This window comes from Triticum urartu, chromosome 3, assembly GCF_003073215.2.
Source record: "Triticum urartu cultivar G1812 chromosome 3, Tu2.1, whole genome shotgun sequence".
NCBI classification, from domain to species: domain Eukaryota; kingdom Viridiplantae; phylum Streptophyta; class Magnoliopsida; order Poales; family Poaceae; genus Triticum; species Triticum urartu.
This window is the reverse complement of record NC_053024.1, coordinates 167710913-167721705: the sequence shown is the minus strand read 5'-3', so window position 1 is coordinate 167721705 and position 10793 is coordinate 167710913.

The window sequence follows — 10793 nt, the reverse complement described above, 5'->3', positions numbered from 1 at the left end:
CGCCACTGGAATATTTTTCACTATCCAATCATACACGCAAAAAGGGGCGACGCCACCATAGGGGCTGGTATGGGCGGCCGCCTCAGGTGGCTGGAAAGTGTGCACCTAGTTTGAGTCGTCCAGGTTGGCCCACGCTAGTTTTGTTCATCCCAACGCACGAGCAGGCAATGTAAAAAATGAAGAAAAATGTTTCAATTTGGATGGGCCAATAACATAAGTGCAAGGCAGGCCCTATAGCAGGCTCGCAGCCCAAACGAGCACCTCCCATATCGATCGACAGCAGGAAAAATCCCAATTCATTCGCTCCAGCCTCCAGTCTGGTTCGCTCCTAACCTAGCCGCCGCTGGACAAACTAACACAACACTTCCTCGCGCCCTTGTTGGAGGGCGGTCGACGGGCTTCAAGCGAACGGAAGGACAAGAAGATGAAGATCCAACCCTGGGTGTAGCCTACGTGGGAGGCAGCCGCGGCAGCACGGGCATGGCATCGAGCTTGCGCAAACGGACAGTCGCAGCTTGCAAGAGTAGCATGCGCAACGAGCAGGTACATCACATCCCTGATTATATCTAATTCAACTCTTCAATTTCTGGCCAATAGTTAAACCCGGCGGTGTTGTAAAACTGCTTGTATGTAGGGAATCTATGAGAAAATGAAACCAATTTCTACTTATTTTATAACTCCCCCAATCAATACTGAACTGACTGAATCTGATGTATCTAATCTAGTTTCCGGTGCAAACATACAAGCTCATGTTGTTCTTGAGCCTGAAGTGTCTAATGAACAGACTACTAATGAAGGATTTGATGCAAACATTTTACATGCTCCTGGTGATGAACATATAGTGTCTAATGAGGGATCTAATGCAAGCATTTTGCAAGCTCATTGAAGGATTTAGTGTCTAATGATGATCTACTATGTTGAGAGAGACAGATATTTGCAGGCATTGATGGCAAGCAAATTATAGTGCATTTTCATAGCTTGAGGAAATGTCGAGGCCATCTACCAGAAAGTCCCCGTATCATGACAACATAGCATAAATACTTTTCTAATCTGTTGTTTGAAACTATTGGCATACTTGTGCAGGATAGATATATTGATATGCAGTTTGCGCACTAGTTATACGTCCAATTACACTTCGATATTTTCAGCCAGAGAACGAATAATTCAAGCAGGTACAGACCATGTTTGTAGTCCTTGTACACCATGTTGCATTTTGTGTTTTTTGGTGCTTGCATCATTTAGTGTTTATAATCTGAACTACTTTGGATCATTAGCTGGTTTTCAAAGTGCATGTAGCTTCACATTTCTCAAGTTATGTTGATTTCCGGAGTGCAAGTGCCTTCGTATTTTTTAAGTTAAATGTTCGCCCTTGGTAACTTGAATTCGTGGATCAGCCACTGCACACAAATCATACATGAATGCTAGTACGAATTAAATGAAATGCAGGGACTTACGCTAGCTCATTGTACAGGCTCACTGCAGCTCTGCTTGCGCTTGGGATGTTCCATGTACAAGTCCATGTTACCACTTGCTTGGATGTGCGGGCCTTGTGCTCCTTGCATCCCCCTCTACATTTTTGACACGGCGAATGGTTGATCAAATAAGAGAAATCGACCTTGATGTTGTACCGGAGGACAGATACTTACAAGGTTATACGGGTGTGCGGGATGTGTACCAGATCCCGTAGCGCCATCATGCTTCGCTAAAATATGGATCTTCTTATTTCAGATGATATCTCCAGAAGAAATAAGAGTTAAGGTCAGAGTTGCATAGGCGGGTAAGCTAAGAGAGCAGTGAAAGGATATCCAAACATCGTCGAAACAGTGCACAAGGGAGTGATGTCGGGATACCTAGTTAGGGCCGGCGTTTGGGCATGATCGCCTAGCTAGAGTGCGGGTCACTTCAGAGCCATTGAGGGTGATGCGCTGGCGTTGGCTAGCCGCGCACGAATGCAGATCTTGAGTGGCAGCGGAGCGCTACGATGCGGTGGACGAGACCATTGGTGAAGCCCCAACGGCCTCGGGGGCGGAGGTGCGACGATGTGCTCGGTGAAGTAGCCCCGGTGAGCTGGGAGACGGCGTCGGTGAAGCGCACCTGATGCGGTGGAACTCGGTGTCTGTGAGGCACGTCGGTTGCAGCGTCCGACATTGTTGGTGGACCACCCAGTGCGGTGGACGAGGGCGTAGATGAGGTAGCTCCGGTGCGGTGGTGAAGCGCGACCTTCGTCGTCGTCCGGCACAGAGGTGGGGAATGGTGGGGAAAGAGATGAGATGAGGGGCTATTCGAGGGTTGGCGGCGAATTAGGGATTTGAGCAATCTGGGCGCGAAAGGGGACGGTGGAGAAGAGAAATTTTGCAGGGCTGGAATTGGGGCCACCAGATATTTCAATCTGAAACGTGGAAGCACGAACTTATATTGTCGTCATCCTTTTTTTTGGGGGGAGGGGGGTGGGTGGCTGGGTGCTACGCGTCCGTCCGACACACGCGACCACCCCGACAGGACTATCCTTCAGTGCCTTAAGGCACCTGCCTTTGTGTCCATGACATATGGGCCCAACAGGTGACTGGCACACATGTCAGTGACCCAAAGGAAGTTGCCTTTAAGGCACCGAAGCAGCGTCCACCCCGACACGACCCTGGTTTGCCTGGTGTGCCTACATTTGAGAATGCAAATGAATCTTCTTTCATTTGCAAACGAATCTGTATGTATTACCATGCCCGTGTTTTCCTTGCAATAATTAGTCATTCGAAACGAGATACTCCATCCGTTCACTTTTGTAAGTCGTTTCAGACAACTTAAAATGAATTGTTTTGCACATTGTCTGAAATGTCTTCAAGGTCTTATAGAAGTGAACAGAGGGAGTACTGTAAATTAATTAATGAGGAGTTATTTGAAAAAAATCAAAACGGTACCCACGCTAACGTGGATTAGAGTGTGTGTCACATAATTAGTTATTTGAATTAGAGTGTGTGTCACGTAGTTAGTTATTTGAATTAGAGTGTGTGTCACGTAGCGATCTCCAATTCTAACGTGGATTTTGCATTTCACTGTATCCATGCTACTTTTTTAATACAAATTCATATGTATATGATGAACACCATGGTAGTGAGAAAACTTTTGGATGGATTCAAAAATATGACCTACAAAATAGCACAACAAACTGATTCAATGTCAACTTTTTGAAACTTAGTATGGCACGAATTCGAAATAATTACCCATATGCCTGGTCCTCGGTTCAAATCTTACAATGTACACCGAATTGAAACATCGATATTAACTCTCGTACTATGTACATTCAAATGTTGTTTTTAGGCCCCCCCCCCCCCCCCCCGCACAAACCCTACATACTTCCTGTATCGGTCAATCTTCCTCTCCTAACCACCTTAGGAAGCTATCGGTTTCCAACACACGTTCATTCTTTCTCTCCATGTTTCGATCTCTTAGTCTCTCAACTACACAACCCCTTTTTCCACTCTGTTACCTAATGTATTTACCTCACACACCCGCCATTGCACCCCATGCCGAGCTCTCTCTCTCTCTCCCCCCTCTCCCTCTCACCCTCTCGCGCTAAATACATGCATTGCCTATCTAGCCCCACAACCTCTCGTGCATGCGCACGCACGCACGTTGTATATCTAGGTCACTCCCTCGAGACTGTCTCATTCTTTCTTCCACACGGCGGGCCACACTCGCTCAATCTCGCTCTCTTTATCTGAGTCTCGTTTAACCTCATTTTCTTTCACACACAAATGATATATCTCCTTGTTCGGGCCTCAATCGACATACTCTATACTCTCTCACGCAGATTTTCTATCTAGGTCAGTCCATCCAAGCCGCCACCACTCTTTCGACCTCATGGTGGGCCACGCTCACTCAATCTCTCTCTCTCTCTCTGTATGTCTCGATTGACCTCGCTCTTTCTCGGACAAAACCGATATATCACCATGTTGAGCCCAATTCGACCTATTCACATTGTATACTCTCTCACGCACATCGTCTATCTAGGTCACTCTCTTCAACCCGTATCACTCTTTCGATCGCACGGCGACCCTATGTGATCGGTTGACCTTGCTTCCTCTCACGCACAAAATATATCTACACCTCTGTGACTGGATCATCTCTCAAGCTCTATCTTACAGCCCTCACCCTTGCCAAAAATCTCAATCAGACAATATCTCTCCAGAGCATATATATTTGTTCAATGAATGTCGGACCACACTCACTTTGTCTCTCTATGTATATGTCTCTCGATTGACCTCGCTTTCTCACACCATATCTTCCACGCGTTGAAGCTACTACCTCTCCATCCCTCATAAAGCTGGAGCTATTTACATTGCGAGGGGCACTCCAACCTTGGATTAATTTGTGTAGGCATTTATTCCGGTCGTTTTAGATTATATTTTCGTAGCATTCGGCCACAACTACTCCAATCACCGTAGCGGGTAATTAAGCTACGGGGAGCACCTAATATGAGCACCGGGGAGCCGTTGGATCGAAGATGCAGCGGCACACACGAGGCCTGAATGTTTTATTTGCAAAAAAACCTTTGGAGAGTTTGGAAATTGCGCATAATTACAAAGACTACTCCCAAGCCATTGGATCTCACTTCCAACGGTGTAAAAACTCGTATCACCATAGTATCTAAGCTGCGGGGTGGATGTGATATTCTATGCCGCTGTCATTTTTGTTCGTAAACTTGCAAAAAACGTGTAACTCGTGCCGTTACTTGTCTAACCGCGCAAAGTGTTTGTTCAAAAAAAATCCTACACTGAAATATCGGAACAACACACGGGGGTCCCACTTGTCATTAATCAAATTTGGACCTAAAACTAACAAATCTGAAAGACGAGATTCGAACTGGCAACCTGGACTACAAAGCGTAAGTCGATAGCCTGAAAAAACGAACGGTTGTTGGCTTTGTCCCATAACTTGATTTTATACAGTACTTGCGTTGAGTAGAGTAGAGGGAGTGCCTCGTCAACACGTGCATGACCGTTATCTCACTTACTGGTGGGTCCCAGGTCTGCGATCTCAATCTCTCTTCTCTCCATCGTCTAACCTTTGCACGGGCACACACGAAGAGCGGCGCTAGCTTGCCGTGGTGTTATTACAACTAAAAAAACTTGGAAAATAGAAGAATCGCCTAGAACAAGAGACGTTGTGGCTGGTCGAGACGGAGCTAACCACATCTATCCTCCGTGCCACGTTTGCATGATGAAGCTGTGTGGCTAGTGGGGTGTTTTCAACCGACTGGCTGGGTCCCGAGGTCGAACCATAGGTACTCTACTACGTCTGATACAGTACTCCCTCCGGTCCTTTTTACTCTGCACATTAGCTTTGTCTGAAGTCAAAGTTTGCTAAGTTTGAACCAAATTATATTAGAAAATATTAACATCTATAACATCTAATAAATATAATATGAAAATATATTCCGAGATGGATCTAATAATAAATGTGTTGTTATGTGATTGTTAATAATTTTTGTATAAACTTGGTCAAAGTTGGATGAGATTGACTTCAGACAAACCTAATATGCAGAGTAAAAAGGACCGGAGGGAGTATATTTTTACACGCACATTTTTCCTCCGTGGCCGAGACATGGCACACCCTACCGCGCGGTTTCGGGTCCTCCCGGGTGGTGCACGCATATATTCTTCCTGACGTGGGACGCCCTACCGCGCGTTTTCTGGGTCCTCCTCGGTCGTAGCGCTGAAGCAAGTAAATGAGTCGTCAAATCACGAAAGACCACCTTTCCCGCCGAGTACATCAGTGAAGCACGGTGGCTAGCTAGTTGGGCTAGTTCGACCGATTAGCTAGGCCGCCGCCACATTTGTTTTTTCACCCCTTTTTTATCTACTTGCGGCAGGTAAATTTAAATATCCACCACGCGTTGCTCTGGTGTTTGGGTGCGGCAGGATTTTTAATTTTTTGATTGACGGGAGCAGCCGCGGCACGATTTTAAATTTTTTTGATTGACGGGAGCAGGCGCAGCAGCAATTAGTCACGATGACTCCGCCTGTACCCACTGCTCCTGATGTGAGAAGTCGTCGACTGGTGTTTTACCATGGTGAAAACCAAAAGATTCCCCGCTCCCTCCACCTTCCCGTAGATTGCATTGCCTTTCAGCTGTTTTGCCCCCTTTGCTTCCTCTCCCCATTGCTTCTACCTGGTGCCATGGCGGCGCAGCAGATCACGGAGTCCGAGGTGAGGCTCCTGACACCGGAGCTCCATGCCAAGGATGCGGAGCTCAGGGCCAAGGACGTGGAGCTCCGTGAGCTCAAGGAGGAGAGGAGTGCCATGCTCCTCCGTTATGTGTGGGAGTTCACGGAGCTTCAAAAGCGACAGGCGTCCACCACAAAGATGCTCGAGGCGTCGGCGGCGTTGCTGCAGAAAGCGGGAGATACAATAGGCCGTCAGGGGAGCCGGCTGGAGCGTGAGCGGGCCAATCGTGACGAAGTCCAGGATCGCCTCAGCCACTTGGTGAACCAAGTTGCCACGCATGTGTTGCGGCTGCGCGATGCCTACCGTCGTGCCAGTGCGACGATGCCGGCCGTCGGGCTAAAACCTCTGCATGGGCATGTCCATGTCTCGGCGCAACATGACTGTTGGATCAAACTCAGACGGTGTAGATCAGTCACTGTAGGACAAAGCATGTGGGTGTGTTTGGTTGCATTCTCATCTCAATATAGTTGTTTCCTCTTCGTGTATTTTTGTCAACCTACTAGTGTGGACTCATGCACCCTTCATGCACTCTGCCAAACACCCAAAAGTGGGTCGAGAACGGAACTTTTGCTCCCATCCCGTGCACCCTTCATACACCCTGCCTAACACTATTCGTGCTTCATGTGGTTCATGTTTCATGGAGTACTGTAGCACCGTACTCTCCGTGCGCTGTGGACCTAGTTCTGTCAACATTGATCTCACCATCCATTATCGACCGGACAGTCGAAAAAGCGGTACTATGTTACATATAGGAGTAGTTGACATGCGCACAACATCATTTGTTATCGTCATATCTTACTACACTAGCAACAAGATTGTGTAGTACTGACGTATGAACCACTGCACATGCCTAGTAGTAGGAGCACTGTGTATGTTCAAGTGGCTGCCGTGTTTCGCACTCCTCCATAGTAAGAGTGGAAACGCTTGCTGTAATCATTTTTTCTTCTGAAAAACAGTGGACACGCTCTACCGTGTGGATCCTCCTCCAGCCATGCACTAAAGTACTCACTTTCACCGACGTGTGGGACAGCCAGCATCGGGGTCCACCAGCCATGCACTAAATTACTCCGTAGTAGAGTGACGATAGACTACCCCGATCGAAGCACCGCGGTAATGCCCAATGAGACGTCAAATCACAAAAACCCCTCCTTTCCAGCAGTAAGTTGGACGGACGAAGCAACCATCATTTCACTCTTCTCTCTCAGCTTCGTCTCTACCCAACCCTCGCTTCTGCCTCATCTTTTTCCTCATTTCTTCAAGAAAACCCCGACCTGCTTCTGCCATTGTTCTTCTCTCCCAAAGAAGGAAAGGTGAGCGCATCAATGGTGTTGATTCTGGCCAAGGCCCGGTCTTGCAACCCCGAGACTGATCCTATAAATCCCTCTCTTTTCTTCTTTTGGGTTTGTGATTATGGTTTCTTTTCTTTTATTTCTATTTGATAGTTACTTGATGGACGCTGGAGCACCGGCCGAAGTGATGTCTATGGCTCCGGCCAAAACCGTCGAGGCTCATGGTACGAAGAAGCGCAAGCACCCCGCCGAGACTACCGCAGACAAGCTCAAAGCCATCGCCCTGTCCAAGCCCCCCTCTCCGGGATCCCTCATTAAGCAAGTCCAGGTAATATCTCTTCTTGATGATCTTTTTCTCGATCTTGATCGTGTTTTTTCATCTAACACGCAGTACTAGTACTAGTAGTACAACTTTCTGGGTGATCTTGTGTGCCAAATGACGGTTCTAAATTCCTCTTTTGACCAAAACATGCGAGAGGTTGACACTGATTTCTTATAGATTACTTTCAACTACTCCCTCTATCCCAAATTTCTTGTCTTAGATTTTTCTAGATACAGATGTATCTAATACTAAAATGTGACTTGATACATCCGTATCTAGACAAATCTAAGACAAGAATTTTGGGACGGACGGAGTACTTTATGAACATCAATGCTACCTTTTAAGAGGGTATATTTGCCTCAGTAACTTTTGTTATGGATATTGCATGTAATCCCTCTGCTCTCATGCCTTTGAAGACATGTTCTAGTGTCTTTGTTCACTCATTTATGTGCGTCTATGTAGTCATATATGGAGTATAATATCGGAAATCATCTTATATTTCTGAACGGAGGTAGTAATAAAATATGGTTTCTGTTTGAACTACAACCAGGTCCGCGGTGGAGATGAAGTTCTCAAAGTCATGTCGTGTGAACTGGAAGACCTGATGATGAGTTGTACTGCTGAACTATCCAGCTGCTGTGTCCTTGTCGCCACGTGTCCTGAACTAGTGTTTTCCTGTAGCATTGTTGTCAGGCGTGTTCTCAAGGCTGTACTTGACCACAACAATTTCCTGGTTGTGTCTTCGATTACGAAGGGTGTGGTTCTTGTAAAGCTTCCCAACAAATCTGATGCGGCTTGTCTTCATCATCATGTTTATGAGTGTGGAAAGACCACTCTTTTTGGTTCTCCAAGGTTGACAAGATGGTGATGGTGCATGTAGACATCTCACACGAAGTCCATGGCCTAGTCAGTTATGCGGGGTTCATCCCGTAGGTCGATGGCAAAAAATAGTCTGCAGAGTTTAGTTAGTGAAACTTTGCTTGTCTTTAGTAAGTACTATTGTTCAGTACTTGATTTGTGTTTGTGAACCCTATATTGTTTATTAGTACTGCCGCTTTTGGTGTGTGGTCAATCCTGAGAACGGTCTATATTAATGTCTGTCCACTCAATTCAGTCTGTATATTTTGAAGTATCCATATCATATTTTTTGTGAGGATGGTCTATCAATTATGGTTACACTCCAATATATGTATGCATTGCAGGGTTTATCGCACCCACCAGGATTTCCAGCCCCGTGGATGTTCGGTCCATACGATTTGTCACGACCTTTGGACTATCCTGCTTGTGGGAGTAGGTGGGGCCCCTGCATGCCATGCGTAGTTGAACGATCAATCTTCTGTTTAGTACTTCAACATAGTGATTTCCTGGTAAGGATTCACTCGTGTCACATCAAGTAAATCTTATTGATTTACTATCTAAATCTTATTGATTTAATGTCATGTTTTCTTTCTTTTCCTGCAATTTTATGATGCAGGTTTTGCCATGTGACATTCATCACAGAATAAACCGTTTGGTTTGCTCTACGATGGCTATTTTTGCAGGTTTCACTTCTTATGGCGTGTCAGTAATGAAGGAACTGTCCATCACTTATATTACTGGAAAAAATTGGATTAGTCTGTTGTCTGAGTACAAGCTGAATCCCTATGATGAACTGCAGTTTGGTTTAACAAAAACGTCACAATTAGTCCTTCTCGCGTTTAAAAGAAATGAAGAAAAAGACTGGATCACGGTCACGGATCCTAGTCAAGTTAGAAAGCTGATCATAGCAGACCAGACACGATCGCCGCTGTCTCGCACGGATCGAGCACCGACAGTTGCTCTAGCACTGACAGCGGCAGCAGCTCAGTCTGATCCAGCTGAGGATTGGGCACCGATCGCGTCAGTGGATCAATCTGATCTACCGGAGGATCGGGCATCGACACCGGCACCTGCTCCGACACCAGCACGAGCTCTACAAGGAGCACCATCTCCGACAGCAGCAGCGGCTTCGGCACCTGCACCAACACTTGCACTTGCATCTGCTCCGGCCCGTGCAGTTCCACCGGCAATAAACTGGGATGCAGTTCGCACTTCATATACCAAAGTCCTTACAAAAACCGATATGTCCACCTTCTTGGTAAGCATTGGCCACCCAAGTGCTTCGTTCTTTTTTCTTTGCATGTTGTTTGACATGATTCACTGTGTTGATCTAACTGTTTGGGTATGTCTTCTTGTTTGCAAACAGAGAATTCCTAGAGCAACAAGGGAGTCGTTCAACAATCCGGGTGACCGCGGCCAAATTTCTCTTACCATGCGCAGCCTTGGTGTGAATGAACCTGCTCAATATATCGTAAGTACAAAGGATGGTCGCATGATGATTGATGCTAAAGGATGGTCAAGGTTCAAATCTAAATCATATCTTGCGGTAGGGGATGATGTCAAAATCGAACTTTCTCGGCGAGGAGAGCTGGTCCAAATCAACTTTGAAATTCTTCAGTAGCAGCACGCAACTGCCTAACTGATCTATCCTCCGAGAGATTTTGATGTAATAATTTGGCATGGTGAAACAAGTGTCCTGTGTGTATAAGTAGTACGATAGTATTATTTATCACATGGTATATCATTGATAGAATTGCAACTCTGATTGCTGGTTAGGAACTATCCTTCGATTTCATTCCAACAGCTACCGTGCTTTATTCAATTTTGTGTATTCGCTTTGCGACAGCATCTAAAACCAGCGCCATACCGATCGCTTGCAATATGAAAAGTGCTGAGGTAGAACACATGGCCCCCCAAACATGTAGGGTCGGCCTGCGGCCCAAAGTCCAGAACCTAGTTTCGAGAAGCACTAGCTCAGTGCAGAAGTGGCGTCCTCCTCCTGCTGTGGGTTGGGCGAAGATGAATGTTGATGCTGCGTTATCTCGCAATGGTGAAAGGGGAGCCATGGCAGTTGTGAGCCGGGATCATACAGGCTTCTTCCT